Source organism: Saccopteryx bilineata, chromosome 4 (assembly GCF_036850765.1).
Source record: "Saccopteryx bilineata isolate mSacBil1 chromosome 4, mSacBil1_pri_phased_curated, whole genome shotgun sequence".
Lineage (NCBI taxonomy): Eukaryota > Metazoa > Chordata > Mammalia > Chiroptera > Emballonuridae > Saccopteryx > Saccopteryx bilineata.
The window spans coordinates 215,598,968-215,614,348 of NC_089493.1; the positions used below are offsets into that span (position 1 = coordinate 215,598,968).

At 33.5% G+C, this 15,381-nt stretch overlaps 1 protein-coding gene across 16 annotated transcripts in view; it reads right to left on the minus strand.

Moving 5' to 3' along the window:
- Window positions 1–15,381, minus strand: part of MEF2C (myocyte enhancer factor 2C) — a 168,958-nt gene that overhangs the window by 108,847 nt on the left and 44,730 nt on the right. For 11 of the 16 annotated variants that reach the window (XM_066273793.1, XM_066273787.1, XM_066273783.1 and 8 more), the window contains exon 3: window positions 9,850–9,933. The exons of the other annotated variants lie outside the window; for them this stretch is intronic. The gene's annotated coding sequence lies outside the window, so the exon portion shown is untranslated. The remainder of the gene's footprint in view (window positions 1–9,849; window positions 9,934–15,381) is intronic. 16 annotated transcript variants of the gene reach the window in all.

Sequence of the window (15,381 nt, forward strand, 5' to 3'; positions counted from 1 at the left end):
TGACTATTATGATCTTTTGAAAAAAGAATGGTTCAGATGAATATTTAATAAATGTCTTCCTAAAATTATTATGGAGAATTTTGGGATGAGCTTAGACATTACTCTGGCCTTAAACTGGATCTTTAAAAGAGTCATTACAAATTTAATCTAAATTTTTCCATGTTAGAAAAGAGTGAAAATTTTTTTTTGAAATACGCATCTCTATTTCCATTTCGTCAAGGTAAGAGTAGAAATACTTGATATTAATACTGGCAGGGGCCACGAAAGGTCATATCATTTTTCCTTCCTTTAGATAATACCATATCCAAATTATTTCACAAAGATTCCACCTCCCTATTTTTAAAGCCTTCCGGAAAGGGAGCAACACAACCTTCCTCAGCAACCTATTTTGATATTTCATAACTCTCACTCTCAGGAAATTCTTACTTATAGCTAATCCCTCACAATACTTTATGTCCAGTCCTCTTGTTCTACCCTTTGTACACAGAACAACATTTTGTGATCATGGCCTCATTTCATACACTTGAAGATTATGTACTGAATTATACCTATTTTTGGTATCTTCTCCTGGATTTACTTTCTATTTTTTCCCTCTCCTTGTGGCTCTTCAAGTCATCTCTGCTATTAGCTCTAGAGTCCCAAGATACACGTAATGCTCAAAAAGGCTCCTTTGTCTACTCCTATCAAATATATATATTTTAATTATCCATGCATTGCACAAATTAAAAAAAAATGTTTACCTTCTCATTTAGTTCAATTTTGCATTTTCCTCCTTGTTAGATTTGTTACCAGTCAACTCTTCTATGTTTTGTATTTAAAACATTTGTTTCTCCTTGGCTTTATAATTCTTGACCACTTCTCCAGTTTACCAAGGTCACACTGAGTTCTGATCCTGTCTTTTAAGGGTCCGACTTTGTCCACTCTCTTAACATGAGACTCGTTATTTTGAAATTTAATGAATAAATTCAGCTACCATTCAAATCTGTGTGATTTAGAGGCTATTTTCCCAGTTTATAGATCTCACAGGACAAAATCTGATGGTGCACAATGCAGTGTGCAGACGATATTTTACTGAGTTGCACACCTGAACTTGAACCCCAATGAATTTAATTAAAAAAATTTTTTTTTTAAAAGGAAAGTTGAGATTACACCTTCTCTTTCACACTCTACAGTAAAAGTTTAAGTATTTTCATAAAGCTAGTTTTTTAAGATGCTATTTTGGTTCACACTCACACCTAGGGTGTTATAGGGTGTGTAAAAATTGTATAATAGGTATCAATCATTGTGATTTTTCTTTGTGTATATTTAAGACTGTAAAAAAGAGAGTTACTAATCGTGATTCCCAGGATCATCTTCATTTTCCTCTAAAAATGTTATCACTGATAATCACTTCCTACTCTTTATTCAAAAATTCTAGTGATAGTGGTAACATTAAATGAACATGTCCACTATTTCTATTATTTCAATTGGATCTTATGCATGGATATTTCTGTACTTTCATGACCATACTTCCTATTATATTTCTGTTCAGAAAAATATAAAGATAGCAAACTACAGAACTTGCCAAACTTTACACTGCAAATAAGTAGCAGAACTAGGTTTTGGGATTAAGGAACTTTACTCCATATTTCAAACTCTTTTTCTTCTGCTATACTGTCCCATGTGCTAGGAGGCCTTACAAAATTCTAAGGAAATATTTTTATCATCTAGTTTTTAAATTTATGTTAAAACCATAAATCAACTGGCAGTGATTAAATATATCAAATTCAATACATCCACAATCTGAGCTTTTATGTAAAAATATTTATAAAACTATAAGTTCGATTCTCGCTAGAAAAAGGTGTTTCATGTTGTTTGGCTTTTCCTCTTCATCTTTGAAAACTGGCTTAAAATACATTGTTATTCATAGCTTAAATATAATACACCAAAAATACTAAGTAACTTCTCTAATTTAAATTTTACCTCTTAATGTACTTCTGTGGGGCAGCTGTGTTAGGCTTGCTCACAGGTGTACCAGCTGCAAGCACTTGGCTTGATTAGAGCGTGAGCATGTGGCAGAAGCACATGTGCATAGACTATATAAGGCTGCGGACACTTTCCCTGGGTGATGATTCTCCCAGATCGCTCTCCCATCACTATGAGGTGCGGTTTCCCCTGCTCCCTTGCCCTTACTGAGAATAGCAGATTTTCCTTTGTTTATTAGCTCTTTCCCTTTTGTTGTTTATCCGCTCGCCTGTCTTTGTGAGCCTCCCATAAACAAGTATGGCCGCCACTTTCCAGCTCCGCAGTTTCTCTACTGTCTGCCGGAATCCAGTGTGAGCCTGCCTGGCCTCGGCTATTGGCATTACAACTTCTATTTACAGTTACTTCAAGGACAACTCTTTTCCCCACGGTTAAGATTTTACATAGTGTTATGGGCTATATTAACCATTTACCTATAATTTATTGCTAGGGATAAGATAGTTCTAATTTTCCATTTGGTGTATACCTAGATAATGTAAACATAATAAGAAATTCTTATATAGATCAGTATGACAATGAATTTTAAAAATATATGTTGCTAAAGGTTAAATTTACAGGTAAATTGATGAGAAATGCAATATGCTCTTAATTTACTGAATATGCCTTACCTAATAAATTTCTATGTCCTTCTTATGAAATGATTCTTAAGGGTTCTATGTATGAAAATAATTCACTTTATGCACTTCTAATGACCCATTAATTGGAAGCAGCTTTCTAATATTCTATATATACACACACACACATGTGATTCACAAAAATGTTAACGACCAGTGAACAGTGAATTTGCTTTAATTCCAGAAATTAGCTAATTTGGACTGCTTGAAAACTTTAAACTAGAAAGTACATTCCAAATAATGAACACTGAGCTGAAACTGTTATATCCTCCAGTGTCAATGGCTCCTCTAAACGCTGTTGTTAAAAGCTAGTTTAAATTGCAAAAGACCCCAGAAACATTCAGGAAAGTTTTTAAAAATGGATCCATATTATGGAAAAATTCTCTTCCTTTATACTCATTGTTCATTTCCTGTATTGAAACATGATCTAAAAGCAACTCTTAAGAATTTATGACCTGCTTAGAGGCTTTTTACTAAGCACAACCTCCGTTATGTGAAGCACTTTTATTCTAGCTGTTTCAGTCCACAGGATTATTAAACAATAGCAGTAGAATGTTTTACAAGATTATGACTTTACTGTGTCATGATTTTTCTATTCATTTACCTGACTTTTCTATGAACTTCAGTTCCCTTCTTGTGAGACTAACTCAGCTGAAGTAGAAAATAAGCAATTGCCCTTGAATGATTTCCTGCAAAATCTAAGAAACTGTGAAAAAATTCCACGTTTTATCTTATATAACTCAAATAGGTCCTAAATGATAATAATATTTATGGAATTGAGAGTTTACAAAACATAATAATTTTCCTTCAACACTGAGTTTTTAACCTACGTTGTCTCTCTATATGTTTTCTGCTTTGTAGAACTTCCATCATGAGTGGTATGAAATTTGATCACAGATTTATGCCTACAATAAAAATAAAATCGACTTCAACACTTCATGAAAGTGCTACCAAATATACAGCAGCCTCCCATAATGACAGAAAAATGACAGCAATAATGCGTTGGCGTGAACTGTCATTTGAGGAAGCAAAGGGAAAAAAAAATCATTAATGGATTTTTGTTAGGATAAAAAAAAAAGTGGTAAAGTTCCAAAGCAAACTCTTTATGCTTAACATGGTAGAAATATCATTCAAATAGTTTAGACCTGCAAGGAGATTACCTGTAATGCTGCCAAGGTCACTGCCAAGTTGTATTAATGGCCACGCTCAGTATATGTCAGTCACAGGAGTTAGAGCTGCCTTCTTCTTCCTTTTCTACTGCATAATGACCTACCTCTTAATGCACTCTGACAAACTGAGGTGAGTGAATATGTTTTTCCAAAATACAGACGGAAGAGTTCCATTCCACCACTCTTCTATTTTAATTGTAAGAAACATGTGGAATGTAAAGTCTGGCAGGAAAGAGTTTTAAATATTCTACTCTGAAAATTGAACCATTTTTAAAAATGGCACTTTGATTCTTAAAGGGAATTATTAGTAGCTGCATTGTGAATTTCCTTTCAAGTGCACATTTGCTTATGTTGCTGCAAAAGCACACAATATTTTTTAAATGCAAAATAACATTTTTTTAAAATCTAGAAATGTCATTGGAACACAGAGTTAGTAACAGAATGATTTAGTATTCAATAGTTAAGCTTTATTGCAGATTTGTAATTTCCACTTATCAATATTATACATCATTTACAGAAGGAATGTGAGAGCTTAAGCATATTGGCTTCCGAATTTATATCTACTGACTAGAATGTAACAGACATATTTATGTACTTAGAGTAAAAATAGATGAACACATCTTCTTTACAGGGCTTATATTTAAATAGAATGAATCACACCCTCAGAGAATAAATGATATTCTAGTATGTTATAGTAAGACTTGCTCATAGACATTTCACTACTAAAAATTTACCACTTTAGTCCTAGAATACCAGTTTAGTCCTGGTGTTTAGATTAACAATATATTAAAAATATAGGGGGAGTTAGCTATTTCTATTCTCAATTTGAAATTATAACTTGGCGTGCTAATTTCTTTGTTTCCCTTACATACATTGATTCATCAAAACATTACTGAAATGGCTGGAAAAGAAATAACATATAAAGAAATACTGCACTACTTACATATCAGTATTTTAAAACTATGTATAGAAAAAGATAAAAAGAGCTGTGTGCAGTGACAATCCACGCCAACTTCCTCTATTACCACTTTCTTTTTTTTCATTTAGTAACTCATCCACAGAACAATAACATCAAAAAAAAAGAAAGAAAGAAAGAATAATTCCAGGACCTCTAGGTAGAATTTTAACAGGATGATTAGATGCATAATTAGGAGACTAGATCAAGACACCAATCTACAGCTTTCACATAAAACCACTATTTTTATTTTGTCTCATTCATAGCTACACAAGTTTTGGTAATGACTTGGATCACAAATGCATTACAAATGAGTTTCTCAAATTGGAAGTTGAAACAAGCAACTATTCCTAAATTACAAAAATCAGATTCAAATATATGCACTTATAAAGTCCATGAGTATAAACAGGCAATGCACAGGGTACAAATAAATTCCATTCTGCAAACATATTAATTATAACTAGTAATTGGTGAGGTAACTAAAATCAATATATAATATATTAGCTGAGCCCTGGCTGGTTGGCTCAGCGGTAGAGCGTCGGCCTGGCATGCAGGGGACCCCGGTTCGATTCCCGGCCAGGGCACATAGAAGAAGCGCCCATTTGCTTCTCCACCCCCCCCCCTCCTTCCTCTCTGTCTCTCTCTTCCCCTCCCACAGCCAAGGCTCCATTGGAGCAAAGATGGCCCGGGCGCTGGGGATGGCTCCTTGGCCTCTGCCCCAGGCGCTAGAGTGACTCTGGTCGAGGCAGAGCGACGCCCCGGAGGGGCAGAGCATCACCCCCTGGTGGGCAGAGCGTGGCCCCTGGTAGGCATGCTGGGTGGATCCCGGTCGGGCGCATGCGGGAGTCTGTCTGACTGTCTCTTCCCGTTTCCAGCTTCAGAAAAAAAAAAAAAAAAAAAAAAAAAAATATATATATATATATATATATATTAGCTGAGATTTATAATCTTATTTCTAAAACTTTTCCATAGATGACATGAATAATTTGCTATTTAAAAAAACACTTCCCCAAAGGCAAGTGACAGAAAGAGGTGGTAGAGCTACTCTCTGTGATTTCAAAACCTAGTACCAACCCATGTTTGAAAGTCCAAAGCTATAAGTGGCTGAAGACAGCTTAAGAAAAATATAACAAACCTCCTTCCAAAATTGATTGAATGGGTGCAATTTTCTAGTTATGTCCTCCCTCTTATTTGGTAGAATACTGGGAAACATTATGTGGATGAAAAAGACTTTCTTAAGATAAAAATTCACATTTTCACTCCTTTACATCTTTTTACATAACAATAATAGGCAATATGCTAAGTGCTTTATATATATTATTTAATTATTGTTGTAATTATTTTAGTTATAATAAGGCAGACAAACTGAGATAAATATATTTTGAAAACTTAAGCAGTGTAACATCCTACTCCATGCTGTTAACTAGTGATTTGCAATTTCGGTAAGCACATAATAAAAAATGTCATGAATTCATCTCCATCTTCACTAATGGAGTGCACTGATGTGAAAAAACAAAGTTCAGATTTTCGTCAATAATTGACATACTCCGGGATAAAAGTTCTATTTCCTTACGTCACTGTTCTTTGTCAAAGAGCTGGTTAAAAGATTTCTTATTTCGATGTGTTCTAGGTAGGTCATGGGGGATATGTTGTTTTCTCAGAACGATATAAAAATTCCTCATTGTTGTAAAATATTTCTTTAAAAAATGTGGTAGTGCCAAGCACTTTAAAATACAGTGTACCCTTGAACAATGTGAGGGTCGGGCACCAACCACCGCCCTCTCTGCACAATGAAAATGCACACAAAACTTCTGACTCCTCAAAAACTTATCTTCTAAAAAGCCTACTGCTGACCAGAATTCTTACCAATAACATAAACAGTTGATTAATACATATTTGATGTTACATATAATATATATTGTATTCTTACAAAAAAATAAGCTAGAGAAAGGAAAGTATTATTAAGAAAATGATAGGGAAGAGAAAATCTATAGTTATTTACTGAATAAAGCCTGTGTAAAGTGGACTTGTGCAGTTCAAACATGTATTGTTCAAGGGACAGCTATATTTCTAATTTACTTGTTTCTAAATCAGTAAATTTAAAAGAAGGTATTCATAATTAGACATGCTCCAACTATCTAAATCTTATTCACATATTTAAGGCCAGCTACACATGATTTTAGCTATTCTATTGAATTCTATGAGAAATCGCTCTTGTTTATTGTACAAAGATTGTGAAACCTGTTTGTTAAAAAGAAAAAAGTCCTATAAACATGATAAAATACAAGTAAAATGGATGTGACATTTGGTTAGTGCAAAATGTTGTCTAAGTCTTAATTTAAAAGTTTGCGATTAAAGTTTGAGCAAATCTATCCATTGACTCTAAATGTTTTAACTTTATATTAATGGGATTAATGATTGACTTCTATTAAGGTTCAGTTTTTTCTGATGTTTCTGGAAGATGAATCTACAACTTCCTTTAGGATATTATTTATTGTTAATCAACATTTCAAAACTCAGAAACTTCCAGAAATTGTTAAATCTGGTATTACCTAGTTCTATTTTATTTTTGAATTTTTATAAGAATTTATTTGAACCAAAGTGACACTATATGCCAGGGAACTAGATTTCAAATACTTCCTCCCTAGTTCTATTTTTAATTTAACAACATGAATTAAAACTAGTAAAATTCCACAAGAAAATTTTTTCTTGAAAACTTACAAATATAAATTCACATAGTACAGTTGTTTTAAGTGACTTTAGTTTGTAGGATAATGTAGGTAATTATAAAATCTATTTCTATCCCACCAAAAAGCTGAAACAAAAAATGTTTCAAATCAAAATTTCTTGGTTGTAAAAGTTAAAAAAAAAAAAGATTACTAAACTTTGGTTTGTGCCATGCACTGTTCTCTTTACATATATTAACTCATTTAATATTCACAGAAAACTTGTTGCATTATTATGTCCATTTTACATAAGAGGAAAATGAGACAAAGAGGACTTCCTTTCCCTTCCCTGAGGTAAGTGGTGGTGGTTCAGGAACTGGAACCTACCCAGCCTGACTCCAGCCTCTGCCCTTTACATCCTGCTTAGAAGAATCCATCATTTTAATGAAAAATGATGGTTACTTTGATGGCTTTAAGAACATAAAGTATGAATGGTAACTACCAAAGTAGATGCGAGAATGGAGAAATTAAGAATTTTAGCAGACCGTGTCTTCGAGGCCAACATATGCCTAGACTGCCCTTCAATTTACCACAGGGCAGCAAATAGCGCCTCCAGGCCTCATCACTCGCTTGGATTCTGTCGTCTCTTTGACACACAGACACACATCAGTGTGTGTGTCTGCAGTGGGTGGCAAACTCATCAACAGCACAACGATCAAAATTTCTTTTGAGAGCCAAATTTTTGAAACTTAAACTATATTATAGGTAGGTATATTGTTATTAACTTAATTAGGGTACTCCTAACCTGGCCTTTGCACCCAAATGTGGTATTTTGTGGAAGAGCCACACTTAAGGGGCCAAAGAGCTGCATGTGGCTCGTGAGCCGTGGTTTACCAACCAGGGGATAGGTATGTGCATATATAAATAACTTATATATCATTAAAAACTTATAGTATATAATAACTTTTCAAATGAAGAACATAGGTTTTAATGAACTTGGCTTGCTTAAACTTGTAGTCTATAATGAATTTTTTAAACAGAATAAATACATTTTAAATAAACTTGGTTTTGTTTCATTATTAGAATAATACCAAGTCTTTTAACTTCTACATGCTAACATTCTATAAGCCACCAATGTTAAGAATTTCACTTTCTGGTTGACCAGCTAGCTACCTTATGGTGTATAAATTCAATATTTACTAATGTTTACCTCTCTACCTTATGTTTTTAAAATAAAATAATTTATGCATTTATAATCATATAAATAGACTATAATTTTTATCCTAGGTATTTGAAATTATAAAACCTTTTCATCATTTCAGAAAAACTAAAGCATTTTAATTGTACTAAAATGTATGGAATAATTATTGCTTGAAGCTTTATAATGTAACCAATACAATCAGACTCAATCCATAACTGCTTTAGATATCTATATTATAGATGCTCCTCGACTTACCATGGAGGGGGGTATACCATCCTGATAAACCCATCATAAATTGAAAATATCTTAAGTTGAAAATGCATTTTATGTACTCAGAACCTAACTTACTATAAACATCATAGCTTAGCCTACCCTGAACATGCTTAGAAAGTTTATATTAGCCTGACCTGTAGTGGCGCAGTGGATAAAAGCGTTGACTTGGAACACTGAGGTCACCGGTTCAAAACCCTGGGCTTGCCTGGTCAAGGCATATATGGGAGTTGATGCTTCCTGCTCCTCCCCCTTTCTCTCTCTCTCTCATTCTAACTCTCTCTCCTCTCTAAAATGAATAAATAAATAAAAATTAAAAAAAATGTTTAAAAAAAAAAAGAAAGTTTACATTAGCCTACCATTGGGTAAAATCATCTAACACAATGAATATACAATCAAGTATCTGTTGTTTACCTTCATGATCTCATGGCTGACTGGGAGCTGCAGTTTGTTACCCCTGCCCAGCATAACAAGAGAGTATCATCATACTACTTGTCACTAGCCTACGAAAAGATCTAAATTCCAAATTCTTAGTTACTACTTAATGTGTATTGCTTTCACAACAATGTAAAGTAAAAAAATCAAGTCGAAACATTAGTCAGGGTTCATCTGTTAAATAAACTATCAAACTGTATTTGTATTTTAGTTTGCAACATTTCCATAAGGACAAATGAAAATTTAAATAATAGTGATTATATATGGAAGTAATTTATGCTCCCTTAGTACTATATAGCAAGCAAAAAGTAATTAGTATCTTCTTAGATATGACAAGATTAAAACAATTTTATAACAGCATACTAAAGTATGTGTTCAATATTTACTAGCAACAGTCAAATTTATATTTAAAAATCACACCCTTTTACTATGCATTTTAAATCTCTTCTACATACTTTAAAAAGTTAGTTTTAAAGCTATTTCTACTAATGTAAGGAAAAACATATATTAAACATACCAGTGTAGAGATGAAAGTTGAGATGAAGAAAATACATGTAACATAATGAAAGAAGGTAGTCAGATCATATTCTAAAGGCAATTCCTGTAAAAGAACATTCAAGGCAATGTTCAATTTATTTAAACACTGGTTTCTAGTTTTATTAACCATCATTTAAAATGATTGTACTATATAACAGGCAAAATTTTTGAACAAGAATTTTTATTGTAAGTGTAGTTTCCAAGCGATAACTAAAATGGTATATATATGTTGCTTTTAAGAATGTAATGTTAAAATGCAGCTATACCTGAAGTAGCTACCTAATGGATAATGAGGTCTTCTAGGTTGAACTTGTATACCCTTGACCAAGAGTCAATTATCAAACAGCTGTGTATACTTGGTAGCCAAATATATTCCATTAAAATGACTGAGAAGAAATGTTCCATTAGCTACATAATGCCTAGACATTCAATAAGTTGAAAACCATAAGTTACTACACTTAAATTGATACAGGTAATAAATGGCCTGAATAAATAAAATCTATAATATTTAAATAATAAGATTATTATAAGAGACATATGAAAATGGCTAGTGAAGAGTAAAACTTATGATTTGACTATCATTTTGTTTTTCTTATTCCCACCATACACTAATGATAATCAAAAGTGGAATAGATAAAAAGTTTGAGTTAGCTTTTGTAAGATTTCTACATAATAGTTTTTAAAAGATATAAACCCTTTCCAAGATACCTGGTTCCTCATATATTTACAGGAATAAGATTAATTTAGTCAGATGCTTATCACAAAACAAAACAAAAATCCAACTTACATGAATCAATTGGATAAAACTTAAACTCCAACCAGGGCCAGTAAGATACATTGTCTTTTCATGACTCATAAATGTCTCTTTTAACAGGTTTTATTAATTACAACAGTATTATTTTATGACTTTCATGACATAAACAAGAACCACAAAACTGATAATTTTCACACGAGAGACAAAATCTGAGAAATATAATTTTTACAAGATACAGAACCATTATTCATTAAGTACCTGAATACAAGGTGAGGTAAGGCCATTGATAGCTGCTTTTTGTATCTATATAAGAACCATGCTTATCAGAGACCAGTTTTAATCTATGCACGTGACTTCAAAACTTTAATCTCCCAGATGTAACATTTGTATCAGTACACAATAAACAGACATTATTGTTATGGGTTCATAGAGTAGTAAGCAACTGCATTTCACAATAGGAACTGAATGCATACCCAAAAGCAGAAATTTTAGTTCTGATCAACATCATTCAGATAATCAGGTACTGATGGTCAAATAAGTTTGTAAATATGATATATATGTTTGCTCGCTTATAGTTTGCATTGGGTGTGGGGGACAGGCTGTAAACAGGCAGGTCATTATAGCCTAAGGCTTAGTTTTAAGACTAAGCCTTTTCCACCCTTTTAATACTAAGATCTTTTCAAAACTACAGTTCAAAACTAAGCTTTTCTCCACACCCTTGACTACTGCATGATGTGGGGTGGTGCACTCTCATGAGGAATCCCATTATGCCTCAGATAAGTGGCTTTGTATCAGAGACTTCCTTGTTTGTATATTGGATTAAAGGTTTTGATTTCTATACTATGAAATGAGGCAGAGGAGCCCATGCTGGAGGAGAGCAGAGAAAGGCCACGCAGAGGAGAGGAGAAGCAGCCAAGATGGCGGAGTGAAGGAGAAGCCAGTTTATGCAGAGAGAAGGAGATGGGGAACAGAGGTGAATAAGGCTGGTGAGGTAGAAACCTTTGATTCTAGGAAGCTCGGATGAGTCAGTGGCTTTGGGAGCCCTGAATGGAAAGGGAACAGTTTCCCACTGTGTGTATTTCTTTTTTTTTTTTTTTTTTTTAATAAATTTTTATTTTAATGGGGTGACATCAATAATCAGGGTACATACATTCAAGGAAAACATTTCCAGGTTATCTTGTCATTTAGTTCTGTTGCATACCCATCACCCGAAGAGAGATCGTCCTCCGCAACCCTTATTTCTTGCCCGCCAGGTGCAAGCTATGATGGTGGCTGCGGCTACTGGCCTTACAGGTACTATTAGCAGATCTACTTCAAAAGTAATTTGTCAATTGCGGCATTATAAATCTATCAGAGAATATATTCTGAATACAAAGATGAATAAAATCTAATCGCTGCCATCCAAAAAACTTAATTTTTACCAAACTGAGAAAGACACTTTAAATATTAACTTTAGTCCAATATTGAAATTAATAAATATAAACTAGGTACACATAAAGTCTTCTAAAAGTCAGACATGGGAAAAGACAACTCCAAGGGGAAAGGACCCATGGTGGAAGTACTTAAGTGCTTTTCCTAAGTCTCTTTCATTTGAATTAGGCCCAATTATTACCCTTGATTCACTTGCTTAAATTTAATTTAACAAATCTATGGAACATCTACTATGTATGAAACATTCATTTAAATGAGAAAACAAAGATACTCAATGTGGTAGAGTTTCCAAGCTCAAGGAGTTTACAATTTAAAGTGAGTTAAGAATAACTTACATTTGTACAGTATTTCCATTTTATAATGCTATTTATTATACATGTATCATTTCATTAAATCCTTGAGAACCATAATTGCTGAAGACACAAAAGTTAACATTCTTTCTATTGGGATAAGAAAAAAGGACTGCAGTGACTCATGATTGTCTTAACTAGAGTCTGTAGGGTTTTACTTTTACGTTTCTGAGAACACATTCTAATTTTAGTATGTATATGAGTATACCGACCCATTCTCGAACAGTTTATGTGTGTTACTCTCTGCAGGGGCACCATGCGCAGGACAGGAAATGAGCAAGTAGGGTCGAAAGCACCCTGCAAGGGTGTCAGCTCCAGTGCTCTTCTTACTGAGAACAGACACGACTTTATAAAAGGGCTTTGGGATTCTCTCTTAGGCTTTTATTTTTAATTTCCAATACAGTATTAAATTTTGGAATTTGAAAGAGTCTTGATAAATGCTAGTAGAATCCTTTGAGAATCTTTTTAAAAATACTGCATATTCAACTTTATTTTCTTAAATAATCTGAAAATATTTTTATCCCCCAAACAAGTTACTTCACTTTTCAGAAAAGCATTATCTGAGTTTTAAGGACAGTACGACATATAATAATAATAAGACGGATTTCTTTTTAAAATTTTTGGCATTTTTCTAACCATTTATAGGCTCTTTTTCTGATATAGGAGAATAAAAGAATTAGTTGAGTTGGTAAGTATTTTAAAGGCAGTAAGTAAAATAATGCACTTCATGTTGCATGAATTTTCATTCTTTTCCTTCACATTTCTTGTCAAGTAGCTGAACATGTGCATCAATTATGGTCCAAGTCTGGACGGTACACAAAATATCTCAAAGGGTTTTAAAAACAACAAAGGGAAAGAAGCACCACCACTAACTCTTTAAGTTAAATACACGAAGTATTGTTTTTAGACTCATAAAACCATTCAAGAAAGTATTTTCTTCCTATTAACTCAATCTCAATATATTTAGGTATTTCCTGATAATGAAATCCATCTTGTGAATGTCTACTTCAAATAAACGCAATGTATATAGCTCTATTTCTGTACTTATGCAAATAACCTCATGTCCAGAGTTTAGAAGAGGTTCTAATATAAGCCCTACCAAATTTTTTTCCCCTCAGTTCAAGTCAGTTCATGTGTATTATCCGTCTACAATATGTTCCAGGAACTTTCCCAGTCATATCAGGGAACCCTGCAATGAACAAGACTCGGCAGAGGTTATAATGCAGAAGGAAGGGAGTGGCAGAATTCATCTGCTCATTTATTTAACATATATATGCTATTAACTATGTACATAGCAGATTCTAGCTTTTGAACATACGGGCAACAAAACTCAAAGCTGGCCTGGGGCATTCTGAATGAGGGTAGTCCAGTAAGAGTTTCTCAGAGGCCATTGAAAGCAGCTAGCCAATAAGGGTAAGCAGTCCAGACCTCAAAGGCCTAGTTCAGTCAGATCCTTCTCAGGCACTCTCATCATGCACATACCCTTCTTAATCCCTCCTGCTCTCTTTCTTAGTTCTTATTCAGTCATCCTTTGGGTAATGTTCCACATATTAGCTAATGATAACTAATAAATATTTAGAGTGATATTTATTATATATCTGATTAAGAAATAGAAAAAGGCTATTTTGAAAAGAAATGATAAACTAGGAATACTTGCAATCTTTAAGCAATAACCCTCAAACTCCAATATACATCCAAATATTATGTTGAAAGTACTCCCAAGAAAGTGGGAACACTCATGATTCTGAGGTCTGTACCTTATGGACTACATTTCAACACCTAGAAATTGTTTTCATTATTTTCACAAAAATTCCACCTGCCACGTCAAAGAATGCTTTGACTAAGCATTACTGGTTAAGGAAAATTTGAACAATCTAAATTCACTTACTTGTGTTACAACACCCTATGGCTTCCTACTATTTAAAAAAATTTTACTGTAACTGTACAATGATGGGTTGTTGTGGACACAATGTGAGAAGCTAATCATTTAAAAAACTGTTTCCATGTAAAGTAAATCCTAGGTTTTCTAATTTTAAAACAGATTTTCAGGACACAAATTATTTGTATTGGGGATGTGACTGTGTTATTGCGTACACAGAGGTATGCTAGGGTCCACTCAAAAAAGCAGGACATGTAGCAACAAGGCATGGCACATTTAAGCTCTTCATTTAAGCACCAGCTCAAGTGTTTTCTCCTCTGTATTTCCAGAACCTTCATGCAGTACCAACTAAGTCTTTTATTTCCTGTGTAATCAAAGAATGTAGAATCAGCATGCAAGAAAGATAAAAAAGAATGTCATTTAGCACATGAATGTTCCTATATTAAGTAACTAAAGTATGAAGTAGTCTATAATAGGAAAAAAGTGTTTATTTTTTCAAACTCCTATAGAATATTTCAGTTCAGTTCATAGCAGAGAGAATACTAAATGTCTACTGTTACGGCATCCTAAGAGATGCCAATAAATTGGAAACTAGACGGTACAATTAACTGTATACATTAGAAAGCTGCTCTGGAAAAGAAAAACTTCTTTTTGCAGATATGACATAGATGTAACATTAATGGCTACAAAAAAGCCATCAGCTACCAAAACACACGCGCGCACACACACACACACAATCAGCTGCAAATATATGTGTTAATTTAGGAGCAAGTACAAAAATTTGAGATTTTTTTTTTGTGGGACTAAAATCTATAGTGTTCAACAAAAGGTACACTTCAGTTTTTTTTCTTTTAGAACAAAATAAACACATGGGGTGCTATAATAATAGACATTAATACTCCATACACAACTTGATCAAGTCCTCTAGTGCATTCCACAATATAGTGTTTAAAACCTTACAGGCCTTATCATTTCATTAAATACTTCCTGCAAGTAGGGAAGAGTATCAATTTCCTTTATGTAATGGAAATAAGTTACATTTTTATGGTCAGTTCAACGTTCAAATAATGAATAAAAATACCATTGAAATACTACGTT